The sequence below is a fragment of the Apodemus sylvaticus genome, chromosome 8 (assembly GCF_947179515.1).
Source record: "Apodemus sylvaticus chromosome 8, mApoSyl1.1, whole genome shotgun sequence".
Lineage (NCBI taxonomy): Eukaryota > Metazoa > Chordata > Mammalia > Rodentia > Muridae > Apodemus > Apodemus sylvaticus.
Genome location: NC_067479.1, coordinates 63,457,773 through 63,472,091, shown reverse-complemented (window position 1 = coordinate 63,472,091; position 14,319 = coordinate 63,457,773). Strand labels below are relative to the sequence as shown.

Genomic DNA, 14,319 nt, shown 5'->3' with positions numbered 1-14,319 from the left:
GATGTTCATGAGTGAGATCCTTTTTGTGATTGTTGGTTCGTAGTGGCTGTCATATTTGGAATTCTAATGTTAAAAGTTAGGTCACTTTGATTTTTAAACGCTGACCAACTTCAATAACACAGCATGTTTTAAAAGTCTTGGAGATTCATTTTGTTTTCCTATAAGCAGTGAGTAAGTCATGAGGTTCTGAGATAAATGCATAGTTTTTCTATAAACTGACATTAATTGCTGGAGATTTTGGCTGATAGCTTCCGAAGGGCACTTTTGCTTCTTTGATTATAGGAGTGTTGGGGTGGGACCTGAGCCAAGCCTTTGTAGCTAAGCTAGAGAAATTTCTGTGCACTTACTTGTCTGAGATGGAAGTTCGATAACCTTTAGCCCTGGATGTTTAAGAAACATCAACAGCAACCAAGTTCCCTATGTAACCCCGGCTGGCCTGGAACTCCCAGCTATCCTTTGCATCCTAAGAATACCACCAGGCCCCAGCTTGAGGTGTGGGTGGGTGGGTGTTTGTTTTTTTTTTTTCTCTTGTAGATCCAATAAACTTTTTTATATTGAAGTTTCACCTAGCCAAAATGACTTTTTTGTAGCAAATTAATCTTAAGTCTTTTAATAATTTTTTTGTTTTGTCTTTTTTAAAAATTATTTATTTATTTATTTAATGCATGAATGCTCTGCTGCATATACATCTATGGGCCAGAAGAGGGCATCAGGTCCCCTCATGGATAGTTGTAAGCCACCATTTAGTTGCTGGGAATTGAACTCAGGGCCTCTGGAAGAGGAGCCAGTGCTCGTAACTGCTGAGCTATCTCACGAGCCCATAATCTTAGAGTTTTACATTTAGAAAGTCAATACATGAGCTGGAGAGATGGCTCAGCGGTTAAGAGCACTGGCTGTTCTTCCAGAGGTTCTGAGTTCAATTCCCAGCAAGTACACAGTGGCTCACAACCATCTGTAATGGGATAATGCCCTCCTCTGGCATGCAAGTGTACGTGCAAATAAGTATTCATATGCCTAAAATAAAATAAATCTTAGAAAGAAGTAAGAAGGAAGGAAAAAAGAAAAGGAAGTCAACACTCTTGAGTTTTATTTTCCTGATCTAACAGGCATCGGTCTTCCCAGTGAGTTATCTGGAAACATGTACCATGTTTATTTCCCTTCTTTGTCACTATCCCTCCTCAGCCGTGTTGAAGTCCTTAGTGTGACTTGGACAGGAAGCTTCTCAGTAAATACAGTAGACAACAGGCTCTGTTGCTGGGAAGAATTCAGAGCACCTTTTATGTGGTGTCATTAAAAACTAAGCACCATCTTTACAAAGTTTTTGCACTAAGATCAGAGCTTGTAATGCCAGGTCTAATTTGAAGGCACCATGCTACTAATTTAAAGTTATACCAGTTGGAGAAGTTATTCATATGTTCTGATCATTTTAGCCCCAAATCCACAAGAGCAATGCTAACTTTGTGAATAGCACAGCTCTTCTTTGTAGGTTAAAGGAGCTATTGTATGGATAGTTATAGGCTCTCCATTTTAATTTTTTTCATTTTATTACATTTGTTTGTTTGTTTGTTAGTTGTGAGGGTATATGTGCCGTGGTGTGATATAAAGGAGTCGGTTTTCTCCTTCCATCGTATTCTGGGGATTATGCTCAGTTCCCCAGGGTTAGTAGCAAGTGCATTTAGCCACAGGACATCTTGCCAGCCCAGAATTTATATATTTTGTTATATTTTCAATTAAAATTTAAATTATTAGGAAAAAGAAATAGCAAGCAGTGAACTGTGATACATAATCAAGAGTTGAACACTCACAGCAGTTCTTAGGAGTCTGCTTAAAATCTGCTTCTTCATTTGCCACTCAGAACTCTCTCATTTTGTTTGTGTATGTAATACATGTGTAAATTTGTGTGTGTGTGTATGTATGTGTGTGTGTGTGTGTGTATACGCCTGTGTGTATAGAGGCCAGAGGCTGACATTGTGTGTCTTTCTTGACTATCAGAGACTCAAACCTAGCTTCTTACTATGTTAGGCATTTTACTGACTGAGCTATCTCCACAGCTCAACTTTTCCATTCTCAAAGAGAAAAATCAGTAAAGAATTGCTTTGTTAACAAAAATAACTGCTAAGCAATATCCAGTCTCCATTTTTAGTTTATATTTAGTTGCCAAAATATAAAGCCATTTCTATATCTTTGACTATAGTTGCTATCTTTGTGTCAAGCAGTATTGCTTTACATGCCCCAGGTGAATTATTTGCCTCTTTTTTTTTGGGGGGGGGGACCTGATTTTGTTGAATCTGTTACAGGTACTTACTGCAATAATGTTTGTTTAAAGATTATCTGAAGCTAAATCTGTACAAGTAATAAGGACTATAGGGAAAGTGCCCATATATGACTCATGGTACTGTGACTCGTAGCAGCATTAACTGTGTTCATGGCACTGCTCTGAGGGTAATGCCTGAGGATGAATAACTTATGCCCTTCTCTTCCTTTCCCTTCCAAAAACATTGGCTATTTTTGGTATAGCTAACATTAAAGATCTTTCATAATTCAAATGAAAATAAACGCCTTTACTCCAAAGGACGCGTGTGTCCTTTCCCTTGTTTGTATCATCTTGTCTGAAGTTTTGGGTAGGAAAGGTAATGATCTGGACAAAACTTTTAAGCCATCTGAGCATAGAGCCCCACCTTTTGGCTCTTGACATGATAATAATTCATTGAAAAGTCTCTTGTAGACCAGCTAACAGAGGAGTGTGTAGATAATGTGCTTGCTCGCTCATTAAAACAGTGCGGGCAGATAGTCTGAGATACAGAAGTGAGGTCAGGAGCTGCTAAAGCGTGTACTGCTAAGAGGTTTCTGAAAGACAGAGGCCTTGCTGTCATTAGCCTCACTTTCATCTTACTCCTAGCAAAATGTCAGCATGCAGGGGGCACTCAGAGGATGCAGGTGAGGGTGAGGCACATGTGGCAACTGTATTGGGATGAAGCTGCCTGGATGGTCCAAGCTGGGCTGTGCCATGGGTCATGCCAGCTTTCTACAGGAATGTGAGATGCCCAGCAGGAAGAGGTGGAAGACATGGAGCTGCCAAATGGAATGAGACAGCAGCCCACCCTCATGCTGCCATATCACACGCACCTTCCTCACAGGGCCCGCCTTCCTCACAGGGCCCGCCTTCCTCCAGCAGACAAGCATTGCTCCAGGCAATCTAGAAAGAACAAAGGGTCAGGAGAGCTTTCCAACAGAAGGAGGCCCTTGCTTAAGAGAGTAGGAAGATTCTTGAGGCTGCTGTGGCCAGGACTACCCACCCAAGGTGTGGAGAACTAGGGAAGGGCATGAAAGGCAGGTGCACATCTGCCAAGTCTAATTTCTAGGTATCCAAGTTAGTTGCTCTTAATTTACAAACTCAACCTGTGCTGGGTGGTGCACACCTTTAATCCCAGCACTTGGAAGGCAGAGGCAGGTGGATTTCTGAGGTCAAGGCCAGCCTGGTCTACAAAGTGAGTTCCAGGACAGCCAGGGCTACACAGAGGAACCCTGTGGGGGGTGGGGGGGGTGGGGGGGAAGAAGCTCAACCTGCTAGAGAAGATATTAGCCAGTGTCTTTAGGCCTTTTGTTGTTCCATGTGAAGGACAGGTGCTCTATCAGAGTGGATTGTTCAGTTTCTTCTCAAAACAGCATTTGCAGAGTCCTCTGTGGTAGATATTGAGGAAGGGGTGGGTATTCATGTGAGCCACAGGGCCTCCAAAGGCTAGATTCTTTTGGCCAGCCTAGAAGTCTTACACAGGTCCTAGGCAGAGGTATCAGCAGCAGAGCTGGGCAGTACCAGAGAGAGGTGGCTACCACCCTTCTCTTGTTTCAGAACCTACACTTGAGTTGTGTGAGGCTAGTAGGTCCTGAGCAGAAATAGCTCACCGCAGTTTTATTTTTTTTAAAGAAGAGTTGTTTCCAGCATCAGCCTCAAGCCTCGATCCTAACTGTAGCTTGACTGACACCAGTCACCTAGTGTTCTTGGCTGGCTAGAGCCAGAGCACCTCATATCCCTGCCTGGTCATCTATAACTACCACCAGAACCTGCTGGGTGCCATCCAGAAGGCTGTATATATGTTGCATATACTGTGAGAAGGACTAGAATCTACTATAGGATTGGGACCTAGAAAGAAAGGTTGTTACAATTGTTTCAGTTGATTTTGTCTATGGGGTGGGTGTTGCAAGGTGAGTTTAGACTCTATAAGAGGAGGGTGTTACCTTAGAGAAACGGCATATGTATGAACTAATTGGGAGATCCCGGGGAGAGATGGGTGATAGCAACTGTAAATGAGTACACCAGCTACGGGCTTCTCTGGGAGGGGGATCCAGCAGCTGGCATACTGCCAAGCACTCGGGGTACCTTGTCTTAGCTGAGAATGTTTTTCTGTCCTGAGCCATGCTGAAAGGCATAGCTCAACCTTTGTTGCCCCTAAAGACATGGGCTGAATGGGGAGAAAACTTGAGAGAGGCCTTGGAGCCTTCTGAATGTGGACTACCACCAGGGTCTGTGAGATTGGCAAAGGAGTAGCTGCCTTTAACCAGCCCAGACTCAAGAGCCAGCCCCTGCCACTGCACCTAAAGGCAGATGGCCCCTGGAGAGAGGGCTGGCTCTTAAGCTTGTAGGGTTTTATGTTTTGCTCTTTGTCTCACTCTGTGTATGTGTACATGCATGTGTGTTTGTGCATGACTGCCACATGCATGCAGTTATCCATGGAGTCCAGAAGAAGGTGTGAGACTGGAGTTAATGGCAGTTCTTTTTGTTTGTTTGTTTATTTGTTTGTTTGTTTGTTTGTTTTTTCCGAGACAGGGTTTCTCTGTGTAGCCCTGGCTATTCTGGAACTCATTCTGTAGACCAGGCTGCCCTCGAATGCAGAAATCCACCTGCCTCTGCCTCCCAAGTGCTGGGACTAAAGGCATGCGCCACCACCGCCCGGCTGTTAATGACAATTCTAAACCATCCAGCTGGGTGCTGGGAACTTCAGGTACTCTGGAAAAACAGCAAGCACTCATAACTGCTGAGCCAGTTCTCCAGCCCTCCTTAGGTATGTTTATTTATTTCATGTACATATGTGTGCCAGTGTTGATGCACCATGCCACAAATGTGGAAGTCAGATGACAGCCTGCAGGAGTTAGTTCTTTCCTTCTAGGGTTGAGCTCAGGTTGTCAGGTTTCTAATTACTTGCTGCGCCTTCTCTGTGTGTTTTAATATCAAGTACTCTGGTATTATTAAAACAGTAAATCTCCACTCTAGAAAAGTCATGAGCTGTACCAGTTCATGAGAAAGAAGGAAAAAAAAATGTCATGATGCCACGATGCCAGAAACAATGGTAAGAAGGTTGGTGCAAACCAGGCATGTGTAGCAGTGATAATGTACCTGTCTGTTCAAAATTAGAATCGGTATGACAAGCTGTTGAACGTCTGCCTCTAGGCACTTGAAGTTTGGGTTCTGTCACTGAGCTGAGACTCCTTTGTGGTCTCCATGCTCTTTGACTCCACCCCTAGCATGTTCCTCACCTGCCCACTGCAGCTTGGGTAGCTTGGCAAAGTTCTGAGATGAGTAGGTTCTAGAAGCCTCTGGTCATTCTGGAGCCTGTCATCACTATAGTGTTGCAATGAGGATGTACCATGCCCTCACCACACACATAGACCACTGCTGTGTGAAGGCTGCTACCTAGCTGGGTAGTGCTGTCATTTCAGCATATACATACAGGAAAATGTCCTGTTCATCCTAGGTATTTACAGTATTTACCCCTCAGTGGATCCGGATGGAGAGGCTTACATGGTGTGGCAGGAGAGCACCCCTGCCCCAGTGTCAGCTCTCTTGTCTGTATTAGGTCCTTGCCGTCCCTTTCTCAGATGGGGAGGTGATACCTGCCTGAAGGAGGCCTGGCTCCCCCTGGAGAGTAAGTCCAGAGAGCTAGCTGGAAGGGACTGAGTGGCTGCTGGGCCTGTCCCAGATCCCAAGGCTGCTCAGAGTGCCTCTGCTTTTTCACCCCATCTCTGCCTTTGCCCTGTGGTGCTTCTCCCCCAACCTTGCTTTTCCCAATCTCCTGGTTCCCTGGCATTACATAATATTCCTGTTAGGATCAGTTCCTGTTTTGCTGGGGAGAGGAATTGTGACTCTTTCAGGGAAAACCCCTGGGCTGGCTTCAGTTAAAGCTACGGTGGCCAGCACATGATCTCATAACGGAAATGTGGTCCTCCACAGGCCTCGCTGTTCCTGTCTGAGTCAGCGCGCAGATGGGGCCACCTTTGTGCGGGTGGCTCCAGAGGCCTTTCTTCTGTGTATGTACTAGTCTGTACTCCTCAGAGGGTGGCTCGTGGGTCCAGCACACTGTGACAGGTCCAACAGCCAGGACGACTTTCAAGTGGGCACCATGGTGCTGTCTTCCCCTGTGCTCTCCCAGCAGACGCTGGTCATGGCTACGTCTCCCCTCTGTAATGTATACGTCTCAGTGTACACATCCCCACCTTAGCGGGTCTCCTTCCAGTCAGTCTCATATTCGTCATCATCATCTCCTTGTTGACAGACGCTTGGGGCAGGAGGTGGCTCAGTGGTCAAAGCCTGTGCACATGGAAGCATAAAGCTTGGAGTTTTAATTCACAGAACCCATTTAAAGACAGGTATGCACAATCTGCCTGAGGGTCAGCTCGAGTGACCTGGTTAGCGAGGGTGATTTCATATTCTTCTCTTTTTCTTTTTCAATTGATTGTTGAAGGCTGATTAGGTTCTTTGTCTTCTGGAATTCCCCACATTCTGGATTTTGTTGAGTCCACCTTCATAGTCTCTTTTAATACCATTACTTTTTGAAGAAATCTTTTGCTGAACCCTGTGACACAAGTTAACATCCCAACCATATCCATTTATCATTCATTTCCTTCATGTGGCCCTTTGCCATCTATTAACTGAAAAAGTAATCAGAGCTGGAGATAGTTAATAACTTGTATGATTTCTTCTGCAGTAATAATCTCAGATAATGTCAGTAGGGCCAGTGAGATGGCTCAGTGGGTAAAGGCACTTGCTGCCAAGCCTTATGACCTGAGTTTGGTCCCTGTGACCCACATGATGGAAGAAGAAAAACAGTTCCCTTTTTCTGACCTCCACATGCACACCCCCACACACACACAAATAGTAATAAATAGTTTAGAGTCTTTTTTTTTTTTACTAACAGTGTTTAGGTAATGATTGGTAAGTGTTTAAAAATCTGTACATTTTTGTCACCAATATACATGTGTTGCTTCCATCATCATCACAGACACTTGTAAAATACCTGTTGCCTTGAGAGATAAATCTCTACCATAGTCTTAAAAATGAGGTACAAGAAGAACGGAGGAGTGGCCCCTTGTTCTGGAAAGACTCAGTGAAGCAGTATAGAACAAAATCAGAACAGGGAAGTGGGAAGGGTTGAGTGGAAAAACAGGGGGAGGGAAGGGGACTGATGGGACTTTCGGGGAGTGGGGGTCCAGAAAAGGGGAAATCATTTGAAATGTAAATAAATATATCAATAAATTAAAAAAAAAATGACCAGTAGAAAGGACCTCCTGGTGCTGAGCTACTAGGTAAAATTGGGACGCTGAGCCAGTGAGGGTGTCCTTAGTAAGGAACTGGGGTGGACAGTTGGCTGCAGCTGGCTCTTGGTTCACCTCAGTGCGTACAGGTGGAGACGTAATTGAGCAGGGAGAAGACGTGGCTGCTGTGGAGACAAGTCCTCAGCTGATTCCACAGGAAGCTCTTCAGAACTCTCCAGATAGTGAAATAAACCTATCTCTTGTGCCCTGCAGTAGTTATCTACTTCATCTGTCCCCAAGAACAGAAGCTGGCCCCTACCAGGGGTCTAATCCCAAACAGCCAGCTGGGCAGTGTGAGCTCTGCTGAGTAAACTGCCCATGCAGCAGGCAGGCCCAGGGACGTGGGAGGACTACCCTGCTCACATTTTCCGGGCCCCTCTGCCTATACGTTCCCACCTTTACAACAGTCCTGTGTTTACCAAGAAGGCTGAGTGGCTTGGTATGTGATAGAAGCAGAAGTCAAAAACCAACCATGTGAGAGAAGAGCAGGTTCCCACATTGCAGATAGGGCCGTGGCATTCAGTTGTCAGGTCTACTGCTCCAAGAAGTCCGTCCAAGCCATAAGGCTCCCTTTCCTTAGACACTCTAACTACTCACCCTCTCTCAGCAAGTGATAAGTCACTTCAGAAAGATCATCAAAACCCAGCTTCCCAGGTTACCTTTAATGATTAGGGAATCATTAATCATTGACAGAGGTGCAAACATATGTTTACAGATAATTTGACAGAATTACAGGCTTTTGGGGACCACCTATATATGAGGTAGACACCTTCAGAATAACAGTTACTGCTTCATCATCTAGTCACAGAGAATCCGTTAATGTAATAATGGTACAGACAGCCTTGAGCTTCTGGTAGCCAATCCTGACATAATGAGTTTGGTTTGATTTTCATGGCAACAAACCTAAATACTAAAGAAGAGAAAACCATTCTCAGCTCATTGCTTCAGAGACAGCTAGACACCTTCCTTCCAGGGAAAGTGCAGACTGTGCGTGTACACACACACACACACACACACACACACACACACACACCCTGCCCACGGTGGACTGCACATATTCACAACAGGTACTCCAATATCAACAACGTGGTCACTGTCGTGGAAAGCCTTTGTTTTCAAGCTTTTCTTTTAACCTGAGTTTGGGGTTTAAGAACCTTTGCTCTAGAGGAAAAAACAGCTTCAACCCCAGCTTATTGTTTAAACTGTCCCAGTGGGATTGCTATTCTAAGGCCAGATTGTAATTAGTACAGCAAATGTTTGTACATAAGCAAGCATCATTAAGTTGCTCACAGCTACCTGAAAAGCTTTCTTTTAATTTTAAGTGATGTAAGTAAATGTTTCCCTCTGCCTTAGGAGTTCTTCATGATTCAAACTGTAATTAAGTCATTAGCTGATTTATCACCTGGATACTGTTAGGTGTAGTCTAAACATCTTATATAGGTTTGAATTCTAAAGTAAGGGATTTCAATGTAAGAGACTTACTTGATAATCTCCCTCTACAGAATAGTTTAGGAGCAGGTTAAATTTGGCTTATATTAATAAGACCTCCTTGAGTGTGGCTTTGTGCTTCTTGGATTACATCAGTCTTTAAGCTGTAATCTTGCAGTTTCGTTGGAATCAATTTATAACAATGAAAAAAAACCTTGTTTGAAACTTGGTCTTTAACCTAAAACCTCTTGTTCCAAATGTTAAGTTTTAGGTTGGAGGAAGCACATTACTTGTTTCCTCTGAAAGATTTAAGTCCTGTTTTATTAGGAGCCAAAGCTCTGGTGAGTCTTCCGTTTGTGGCGCTTCTGCTCCTTCCTTTCTGGGCAGACTGAATGTCTGGGAATTCACCCCCAGTCAGTCTCTTGGAGCAATAGAAGGCCTAAGTTGGCTTGGACTGCTTTGAGCTGTCACTTTTTGACAGGTTCATCTTTGCCACAGCAGAACACTTTTCCTGTACAAAGTAGCAGCAGTGGCATCCAGCTGTGATCATCTGTCCTGAGTTGTCCAGACTTTCTGTTGTGCTTCTGATTCTGACAGCATCATGAAGTTGAGCCCATGTTTTACATGCCAGGCTTTGAAGTAGTATATAAACCTGAACTCCAAACCACTGGGGTTTCTTGACAGGATCTTAGTATGTAGTCTAGAATTTCTCCTGCCTCAGCCCTCCAAGTGCCAGTGCAAGGATTACACACTTGAGCTCCACCCACTGCCCTAGTAGCTTTCTAACAACTACATGAGCTTAGATCACACTGAGTTCAATGCATTAGATGCTGTGGGATTGCTGCCTATCAGCAGAAAAGCTGAACAGCCACTTACCATCAGTCTGGGTTCTGATGTCAGCAAGTTTTCCACAGGAAAGCTTGACAGGAAGTGACTGACTGACGCTGGGAAGCAGTAAGTTAGTTTTCTTTTATGTCCATGCATTGCTGAAACTTATAAATAGAGTGTGTGATTTAGACCTGTGTACAAGTCTTATTCCTAAATTGTTAAAAAGTTTTAGCATAAAAACTCTGTGCCTGAATGCCTTAGAGTACTTCCTTGCGATCTTTTAAACAATGAATAAGGTCCACAGTTCAAGAGATTTTATCCCTTGAGTTACATCAGTGCTTTAAGTTTATGTGAGCATCGTGTTCCCACTGTTAGGAAAAGCAGATGTTAGGGGCAGAAGCACAGCCTCCAACAGTTTGGTTCTGTGTGGACTTCAGCTACTTGGAATAGGACTACACGTGGTATGTGCCACCATATCATTTACTTCAGACTTCACTTTAGCAGTCCTTATGTGGATTTAGAACTTAAAGGGTGAGATTTGGGGTACTTTCTTTAAATTAATGAATAAAATCAGCTCTGTGTGTTGATGTTACCAGAGAGCCAAAAACAGGTATACTATCTAATCATTTGCATGTCAGACCACAGTGAAGGCCTCTGCCATGAGCAGCTTTATGCACTTTCTGTGGTCTTACTGTAATCCCTTTTTACTTCTTCATAACCTACTATTGCAGTAACTATTTTCTTCTGAGCTAGTTTCCTCCCTCCATCCAGTTCTTTCTCTGACCTGACTCAAATGTTTTTCCTTGTCACACACTAACCCTGTTGATGATAGGTTGTGAAATGAGTGGGACACAGTCCACTTACAGCATGGGCAGGAAGGCCAAGTCACACACTGTCAGCTTGAACGAAAGCCTGGAGTGAGACGTTGAGGGGCTTTGGCAGGTATGTTAATGATAGACTTAGCTCACGGAAGCCAAGGACGGAGTCTTCACAGTGGCTGGCGGCTGGAGGAAGAGAAGGCCATACCAGCCGAGACAAAGATCCTGAGAAACCAGGGCCTTAGGGAAGCGCATTTAGATGTGTCTGGGTCGTGGCCATTGAGGGGCTAGTACTGTGACACTTCTCCCACGTGGTACTTTGAAGCAACCATCTGAGAAGCCAAAACTTAACCCATAAATAGTGTAGCACTTAAGTGATTATCTTAAAAGATAAGGACTCACTGGGGTGATGTCTCATTGATAAAGTACTTGTTTCCTAAGTATGAGGACATGAAGCCATATAAAAAGCTGGGTGGCTGTTGTAGTACATTACTGCAATCTCAGTACTGGGGCAGTGGGAAGACGATCCTTGGGTGTTACTGGCCAGCTAGCCTGGCTTTCTTGGCAAGTCCCAAGCCAGTGAGCGGCCCTGTCTCTGCAAAAGGAAAGGTGGACTATGTGGACACAGTCATGCACACACATACCTGCATGCACACACAAACACATAAAAGTGAGGGATGGAAATCTGTAAGTCTATTAGCACTACACTGTACAGAAGTAGGTAATAGATGTATATGAACATCAGTCTCCAGTCTGACTCCATCTCTTTCAGTTCCTCCTTCATTCTTAGAATCAATATTTCTCATATGTCTACTTTTAAAGTGGCCTGAGGCCTGATTTCTGTATGAAAATAGAATGGATCTTTTGTTTAGCTCCTTGATCTAACAGCTTTCAGAATGATAATGAGGTTCTCCAGTGTTCCTCAAAGGTAACTGGCAAATTCTCCATTTCTAGATCATTCGCACATTGGAATACATTTATTTGTTCCAGCACATCTTAGCTACCATCTTTGCTAAGAGCAAACTTTCTGTGCTTTCCTAATGAGAACCTTCCAGGTTAGTTCCAGGTACTTCCTTGTGTTGTAAACAAGTTTTATTGGTGGTATGGGAAGAGTGCAGCTGTGGTGTTATGTAATACATATGTGGAGCAAACGGATTATGATGGTAAAGCAAGTGAACATGTCATCAGTGCCCTTCTTAGGGCCACAGTTATACGTCTCTGTCATGGCAAAAGCAGCTATGAGTCACTTAGCAGAAGTCCTCACCGCATAATTCTTAACCTGGTCCTCACAACTACCTTTAATATCTCACAGTCTGCTAGTCAGTGACTTTGGACCTTCATTTCCCTTATTACAGCCCAAGGTAACCCATACTTTTTTTTCCTCTGTTTCTGAATCTTAGGTTTGTTTGTTTGTTTGTTTTTAAAGATATTTTTGCTTTTATTTTTATGTGTGAATATTTGCTTGCATGTGTGTGTGTGCACCCCATCCCTGGTGCCTGTGGAGACCAGAAAATGGCATCAAGTCTCCCAGAACTGAAGTTCCAGGTAACGTAAGCTGTCATGTGCCTTCTGGGAGCTGCAGAGCAGCTGGTGTTCTTAGATGCTAACCCATCTTTTCAGCTCCATATTAGCTTTTTTTAAAAAAATAAAATAAAAGATCTACACATAAATGAGGACATGCTGTGTTTCTATTTTTGTCTTTCTTACAGTATGTCTTTTGAATTATGTTCAGTGAAAGACTTAATGTTGTAGTGATACTAGAATGCAGGCCTTCTGAAACGAGGACTTTAATTTCCTTCATGGAAAGATTGTTGGGTCATATGTAGTCATTTTTACTTCCTATTATCTTCCAAAATGGCCATACTATTTCTTTACTCCTCTCTGATGTTATCTCTTACCTTTTTAAGGTCTGTGGTTTACAACAACCTTGGGTTTGCCTTTCCTTGATGAGTGATACCTTTTGTGGGGGTGTCGCATGTTGGCCTTCAGAGAAGCATCCGTTTGCATTTGCCTGTTGAAATGAGGTGGTGTTTTCTTTCCATCAAATGGTACAAACATTTCTGTTTAGCACTGTTTGCCGTGTTTTTCCCTCTTGGGGGGTCTTCTTTCCTATAAAAGGGCCTTTAGTTTACTATAGTCCCATTTGTTTTTGCTTTTATAGCTTGAGCTTGAAATACAGTGTCTAAAAAAATCACTGTCAAACCCAAAGACAAGGCCCTTTTTGGTGTATCTTCTATGTTTTATGATTTCTGAGCTTCCTATTTTTGAGTTGATGCTTATTTGTTGTGGAAGATAGGCAGATTTGCATTATGGAAATTAGTTTTCTGATCCATTTATTAAACATAGACTGAATAATCAGTGTGGTATGGCCCAGTAACAGATGGAAAGGCAGACATTAGTCTGTCATCTTGGTTGGTTTAAAAAGGAAAAAAGGCATTTGTGAAATCTTTCTTGATGGAAAGTCTTAAAAGTTTAGAAATAGAAGAACAATTCCTGCACATAAGAAAAAGACCATTTATAAAAAACTATGGCTAACAAACCAGTCAACAGGAGGCACAGAAAGCCTTTCCAATGAACAGTGGCTCCCCCCTTTCCTAATGAAGTTTAATAACTCCACCATCCTTTAATCCAGTTTCTTATATTGCGGTAACCCCAAACCATAATGTTATTTTTGTTGTTACTTCATAACTGTAATTTTATCTACTGTTAAATCGTAATGTAAATATTTGATTCGTGACCTGCACATGAGTTGAGAACCACTTTCTAAAGTCTGGTGCTGGCACTTGTGCCCACTCACAGTCGCTACCCCTGTTCCGCCTAGTGCTGGAAATACTGGCAAGGCCATTCAGAGAAGAGAAAGAAATGGAATTGAAATTTCAGTAGAAATAAAAAAAAGAAATGAAAGGAAATCTTCAAACTGAAAGAGAAAATTATCTCTTTGAAGATGACATAGTCATACACACACACACACACCACACACACACATACACACACCACACACACACATAAAACATCAATGATTTCACTGAAAAATTATTGAAATGTAAGATTTCAGTGAAGTTGAAGAATATAGGAATCTTTGGTGTTTCTGTGTGAAAATAGTGATCTCTGAGTACTTTTGATAGGGCAGTGAGTAGTGCCAGGTAGCTTTCCTTCTGACCTAAGATTTTACATACATGTTGTCCCATGTCCAGACTCCCTAAGTGTTTGGAGACCACAGACTAGGGATTAGGATAGTTGGTGTGTTCTAGATCCTATCCTCTACTTCTTGTCATATGACTAAAACTTTGTTTTTATGCTGAAATAAGAGTTTGTTATCAGTCTGCCTGTTCAGATGTAGGACTCACAGACTTGTGCTTAGACATCTTTTATCTTTCCTCACAATCCCAGTGCCATACAACTTGTCCCTCCCTTATCCCCCATCCCATGTACAATGTCACAGAATACTAAAGGTAACGCAAGTGGTGGGCCACTAGCTAAGGAGGGATGAGTACTCACTCCTAGATCTTGGAGAATACCTGTGGATGTGTACAAATCACTATGATTTAAAGTCATATAAGATCTTTATGTGTAGCAGCTAGCTGATTTCGGAATCAAGTTCACTTCATTTTATTTTTGAGAATTGTTTAAATCAAATCTGTTGTATCTGTTGACTCCT

The 14,319-nt window shown here is 42.9% G+C and overlaps 1 protein-coding gene across 1 annotated transcript in view; it reads left to right on the top strand.

Moving 5' to 3' along the window:
- Pinx1 (PIN2 (TERF1) interacting telomerase inhibitor 1) overlaps window positions 1-14,319 on the top strand; it is a 60,615-nt gene that overhangs the window by 33,874 nt on the left and 12,422 nt on the right. The window lies entirely within an intron of this gene.